Below are 7156 nucleotides of genomic sequence, written 5' to 3' on the forward strand. Positions count from 1 at the left end.
CATATGGCATGTGTAACCAGAAGTTACACATCCTTATGATATGTGTAATGCAAAGTTACACTTGTATATATATGCAAATAAATAGACATCAAAAAAAAACACAAAAAAAAAAGTTATTACTTTAATATTCATTTACAATAATTTCTTAGCATGTGTAACTAGAAGTTACACACGCATCTGTTTAGTGTAATTGAGAGTTACATATTTGTCTATCTAGTGTAACTGAGAGTTACACATGCATCTGACTTGTGTATTCAGCGTCAACTCCAGTTCCAGCGAGACCATTACCACGTTTAAGCAATTAGCTTTTATGAAGTTATCTAAAACCTGAAATATAACAACAAGCAATCAGTATTTATACGATTAAAATGAACAGTACATAAAACAATGTATATTTCAGTTTCACAAGCATCTGACTAGTGTAGCTAGCGGTTACACATGCATCTGAATTGTGTAACTGAGAGTTACACATGCATATAACATGTGTAACTAGGAGATACACATTCATCTGGCTAGTGTAGCTAGCAGTTACACATGCATATGACTAGTGTAACTAAGAGTTACACATACATATTGATATGTGTACCCAAAATCAGTATGTGTAAGTAAAAGTTACACATCTAATTAACATGTGTAACTTGCAGATACACATGCATCTGAATTATGTAACTAGGAGTTACACATGCATCTGACTTAGATATGTCAACATAAAATCAGCAAATCCATCTCTAAATGAATAACACTAGCAAAAACGAGAGGTGACTATCAAGCAATTACCAGTCATAAAATAATACAGTTAACCTTGCAAGTGAATGAGAAGCTCTTAATTAATATATCACTGCTTCAGCAGAAAGACGTTGTTAGCACTGTATTAACAGAAAGACGTTTTACAACGCTAGTCTAGATGTACCTAAGCCATTTTCATATTATCGATGACGACGGACATTTTAAGCAACAGAAAGTAAAGCTTCAGACAGTAATTATACTGGCAGAATAATACAAACACCTGGGAACCTTGTGCTAGCACATTAATATCGCAAAAAATGATCACACAACTGATTCAGCAGGGTATAGATATGAACCAAGGAAAACAAAATGCATGTGTAATCAGTAGTTACACATGTAAACAATAGTTACACATGCATATTAGCATAAGTTACACATACAATCATCATGTGTAACTAGAAATTACACATCTAATTATTATGTGTAACTATAAGTATAACCTGCATCTAATTAGTCTAATCTGCATCCACTACTACTCCCTACTACTAGGACTTGATGTTCTTTTCTCAATTTCATAAATATAACCACTATAACATATCCCATCAAATTAGCATGTGTAACTATAAGTTACATATGCATATCCCATCAAATTAGCATGTGTAACTATAAGTTACACATCTAATTTGCATGTGTAACTAGTAGATACACATTTATTTGGCTTGTGTACCTAGAAGTTACATATTTAATTAGCATGTGTAAATACTAGTTACACATCCATAGTCTGCACCTGTTTATCCTAACATGCATCTAGCATGCAATATTGAGTTCTCAGACTCAGGCCATAACTTACCACATATCAATTCCATCGGAACCCATGTCCTGCAACTGCAACCAACACCAACTGAGTACAAATCTCAGCACCAGCCAGCTTCATTTCCTCTATTCCATACCACTGTCTTAACTGTAGTTGCACCAGTACATGTAATGTTAACTCCTAACATAAATCTACCTGAGCATCATTAACTCAAACCATTCTGATTCTTCAACCAGTGCATACCTGAGCTATATGATAGCAATAACAGTACTCGTTCATTACAAACCAATGCCAAATCTGCATCTGTACAACTTGCACACTCCTACAGCTCTCTATGAACTTTCATACTCTGAAATCAACACATCCATAACCTGTTCAGTACCATTTCATTACAAAAGATCAGCATACCTTCCACTACAAATTTCATCAAATCATAGCATATGTATAATCAGCTAACTAACACTCATAAAAGAGCATGTATAATCATCTAGTACACATAAAATGCATGTGTACTTTGGAGTTACACATGCATATAAAATGTGTAATTTGGAGTTACACATGCATATGAAATGTGTAATCAACAGTTACACATGTCATATAAGGTGTGGTGGCTCTGGTAGTCACTCCAGCATCTTCCTAGATGCTCATATACAAATCACCTCCAATACATGAATACTAGATACTTCAGTTGTAGAAGGCCAAGGAAGTACCTATTCAGATATAAACGAAGACTCACAAACATCAAATAAAACATACAACTACAGGCCAGGAGCAAACAGCTAAAAAAGGATTGGTTTCACATGAACATCATTCTTGGTTCAGTTTAAATATGTCAATATATGTGATGATATCAAGTGCCAAAGCTATTCTATCAGTCAAGTCCAGTGAATTACTTGTAAAAGTTTCAGACAAATAACAAAAGGTACTGGCATTTAAAAATCGAAACACAAACCTTCATCCTTGCACTTCTGATACAATTAAGCAAGCTCTATGTAGTTTAACGTAGTCAATCCACTACAAAAGAAAAATTCAGGAACAAATAAAATAATCAAAATTATTGCCAGCACCATTCAATAGTTTCTAAGAACTGTATATGCATATCTCATCAAATTAGCATGTGTAACTTATAGTTACACATCTAATTAACATGTGTAACTAGTAGATACACATCCATTTAGCTTGTGTACCTATAAGTTACACATTTAATTAGCATGTGTAACTACTAGTTACACATCCATAGTCTACCAATGCTAGTTAAACACGCAGACTGTCACGTAGAGTACACATAGCTGCAAACTGATAAACAAGGATATGGTTATAGAAATCACATGATATCCTTCTCAGAGTCGATAAAAGATGAGATTATAGATGGCTAACATATTTAAAACATGATGTGCATAAAAATATATTTCATACCAAAACACCACCACTAAGACAAACAGAATGTAAAGTAGATCCAACTTACAGTGTCTAACACAGCTCCAACATCCATACCAAACCTCTAAAGCTTCATACAAAAACACCACCACTAACTCCAAATACAAATTATCCATACTAAACCTCTTAGCTTCATATCAAAACACCACCACTAACTAGAAATTACACGAAGATAAGACCTTGGGTGTTTTGGAAGTAATGTCTCAATAATGGGGGGAGGAAAGTTCCTGCAATTGCTTTTGTCTCAACAATTGGGTGCTTTTGTTTGCTTAGCATGTGTAATTAGGAGTTATACATGCACCTGACTAGTGTAACTGAGAATTACACATCCATATATGACATGTGTATCCAGCAGTTCAATGAAAACACATATGTAACTATAAGCTACACATTCAATTAGCATGTGTAACTCCTAATTACACATGTGTATACGCAAATTATACATGTGTATACGCAAGTTACACATGAAATTTGGATGTGTAGACGCAAGTTACACATGTTGTGCATCAGAATTCTAAGACTCATACACTTGCACAGTAATTTCTAAGTATCAAACTATCCATACACATTAATGAAACAACACAGAACATGTCGTATTGCTATAAATTTGTACACAGAATACAAAATTAATGAAACAACACAAAACATGTCATATTGCTATAAATTTGTACACAAAATACATCTATTCATAAAAAATGTTGAAAATAAAGCAAGTTATGTCAAATAAGAAAGAAAGAATCAGCTTACTTACCACTGACTTCAGATCCTCCTCCAAAACTTCTCCAATACCACCAACTCAACCACTACAACCTCCTCATCTTCCACCAGAACCTGCATATCCACCACCAACACTGCCACAGATTCATCAATCAAACGATGTGTAGGCGAGATAAGCAAAATAAAAACAAAAACAAGTCAACAACAACAACAAAAACAACAGAAACAACAATATCCTAAACGCATACCTAGATTTAAAACTTGTTGATTCAATTAAAAACGAGAGAAATCTTATTGATTTTCAGATATTTTCTCGTATGACGAATTCATTTCTGCTGCTGTTGAAGATCTTCTTAGTTCCATTGTTGAATCTGCATAAAAAGTAAGTAATTAGGGTTAAAACTACATTAAAGATCTTCGATTGATTCAAAAAAAAATCAGGTTCTTCTTCTTCTCATATATGAACAGAATCAATCAAAATAAAAATCAAAAACCTAATCGAATTAATCGAACTAAGAAAAGTAAGAATGATGAACCTAATCGGAAATGATTTCTGCTGCTTCGAATCGACTGAAACTTAGATTCGATTCAAAATCTTCAAAAAAAAAACAGTCGGTCCAACGAAAACCTAACCTGATGCAGCTTAAAAACTAACTAAAACCTAGATTCAAATGAAATCGATTGAATGATTGATTCGTATTTGAAGATTAACTGATGATCAGCTGCAAAAACTACTGGATCGATTCGTCTTCTTCTTCTTCACAGATCTGAAATGCTGGAGCCGAGAGAGAAAGAGATGGAGAAGAAAGAGAAAGAGAATGAAGAAATGAAATATCTTCTGATATATTCCTCTTGTATATATACTAAAGGGTAGTGTTGCCATTATTAAAATTCATAATAATTAATTATGGGCCAGATCTGAAGAAAATTTGATGTTTTGGGCCTAGTAATATCATTTTCTGAAAGTATGGAGTTGACAATATATGATCCATTTAGTGGGGCTTCTATATATTGAACCCATATAGTAGGGGGTTCTAGTATTTTTCACATTACTATATCCCCTCGTAGCCATCTCAATTATAAACAACATGAAAAGAACAAGAAGAACAAAAACAGGTTTCTTCATTGGTAATTCAAGAACTTGATTGTAGCAAAATCTAACATGCATTTCTCTCTTAAGCTTCTCTTTATTGAAAAGACAAGTATCCGATCATCCAAGAGCCAAAACGCGTGATACTGAGTCAAAGTGTTATTTCCAAATTGTTTCACCTTTTTTTTCTTTTTTTTTTTTTTTTAAAAATCCTATATTTTCAACCTATTCCCCGGAAATGAGACTATTAAACCATTGAGTAGGTAATGATGGGAACAGTTTCTTCCATAGTTCCGTTAAAATATCAAACTTTGCTTAATTAGGTAAAGTCCCAGAATACCCTTGAAGAAATTCATGTCATTTTTGAGGATGCTCACATCACATGTATGTCATGTGGACTCACGGTTCTCATTTGTTTTTCCCGTTATATAAAGCGTTCTGGTATTTTCAAGGGATTTTGTATCCAACTTTAACGCAAAGAAAATCATACCTTAGCCAATAATTCTATTCAGCCCGCCATATATCCCACCGTCAATCCCACCACTGAATAGAATTATTGTATTGTACCTTAACGAAAAGAAAAGAATAACCACAGGCACAAGCATTGGAGTGGAGATTGGAGAGTGAGGTGTCCGTGGATAATTGAACTTTCCTTTCTTATTCTTTCTTAGTCGGTAAACTTGGAAATCATTATAACCGGCTTACCAGAAGTAAGCAAGAAGAGCCACTGGCGAATCCACATAGGGGACATTGAGATCACTGGCTCCGGTAGTTTTTTGGAGAATGAAAAATCGCAAGCGATTTTCATTCCAAATTACATTGTGCCCCCAAAATATTTGCGATAATTACCTGATCAGATGATACGTATTTTTGAAACGAGTCTCAACCTTATTTCAAGTCCTATTCAAGAAAATAAAAAATTACCCAGAAACTAAAGATTAGTTATATATACCTTATTTTATCGTAAACAAAGTGATTTCTTTAAGCTTTAAGACATATATGATTGGCTAATCAGTTTTCGACTACGTTTATTTTATTTTGAAAAAACGGGGGTCTAACAACCACACCCAATATTTCGTTCGGCAATCTGAATAGTGATAGACGCATTTATGTGTCTAATTTGTCCCAATTGTTTATATTGTTAGTGCTCGATTTTGTACTTATTTGGTTATTTTATGTCTTTGTAGGTGTTTTTGGAGAAATAAGCTTTTGCGGCGAAATTGGCTCAAAATGTGGCATTTGAACCTCCGTAGATAACGTACCAGAAGCACCCCAGAAATACCCCGGAGGAACCCTGAAAAAGTGTTGAAAATATCCCAGAAAAATTACTATTTGCACCCAAGGGGAAAGTGTTATTCGGACTCTCACTATGGATAAGGGGTAACCCAATTCGGACATGTGCTAAAGGGACACCAGAACTGGATAAGGGGGAGGTCACCTTCACCGTTTGAAAACAAATTTTGGCGGGAAAATTTCCTTTCACCAGACAGATTTAGGGTTGGATTTTCGGACGAGTTTTAATGAGATTCAATCACTGATTCTCATGGGATGGACGTGATATGGATATACAATTCTAGTATGGATGATTTCATGGGCTTAATTGGGCTAGAATATCCGGGAGAAGCAATCAAAGTTAAAACAGAGAGACGTGTCCTGTTGTGCACTTTCAAAGATTTTGTGGAGATTTTGGGAGAGTTTTACGCTGGATAATCATGTATTTGGTCCTGTTCAAGTCATAGGAAGAGTTTGGTGGCTATTTTATAGCTAACAGACGCGTACAAACACTGACAGAGGTGATTATTGTTTCAACGGCAGAGAAGAAAAAAAAAGAGATTCTATCGGGATTTCTTTGAGCTGTGAAGTATATAAGAGGTGTAGAGAAGTTAGAAAAGGTTTTGTCGAGAGTTTGGGGAGGTTTGGAGGCGATCAGAGAGGCGCAGGAGGAGTTGCAGAGAAGTTACCTGCTGCTGCTGCTGCTGCCATTAACACGCCTGAAGAACACGAAGAACGGACTCTCAGCAGCAGTCGTTTATCAACAGAAACATCGACTGTCATTGTGGGTCGTAGTTCTTCAACGACAACAGCAACTCAGCTCTGTCGTTGATTCTGGACGTCTTCTGTGGGTCGCATAGTTCTGTTTTACATCAATTTCTTGTATTTCTCTTCATTGTAAAACACTTTTGAGCATCAATGAATTATTTTGAGAGCATTTTTACTATGATGAGTTAAACCCCAACACTGGGGCGACGGAGGAGGCCGAGCTTCATAAATGGGTAATTTTATTAATTCTTTTTAAGACTTTTGCATTAAAAATTAATTGAAATATGATTTGATTAAATTGGGTGTTATTTGATTAGATGGGTCATGCTTAG

General features: G+C 35.0%; 1 long non-coding RNA gene across 1 annotated transcript; it reads right to left on the bottom strand.

The window, feature by feature from the left end:
* Positions 1-287: 287 nt before the first annotated feature.
* Positions 288-2555, bottom strand: LOC113327803. The gene is made up of 4 exons (XR_003349221.1): positions 2493-2555; positions 1784-1889; positions 1577-1687; positions 288-327 (listed from the first exon to the last, which is right to left on the bottom strand). It is a non-coding gene; the product is annotated as an uncharacterized LOC113327803 (long non-coding RNA).
* Between the last annotated feature and the right edge of the window lie 4601 nt (positions 2556-7156).

This window comes from Papaver somniferum, chromosome 1 (assembly GCF_003573695.1).
Source record: "Papaver somniferum cultivar HN1 chromosome 1, ASM357369v1, whole genome shotgun sequence".
In the NCBI taxonomy this organism is placed as follows: domain Eukaryota; kingdom Viridiplantae; phylum Streptophyta; class Magnoliopsida; order Ranunculales; family Papaveraceae; genus Papaver; species Papaver somniferum.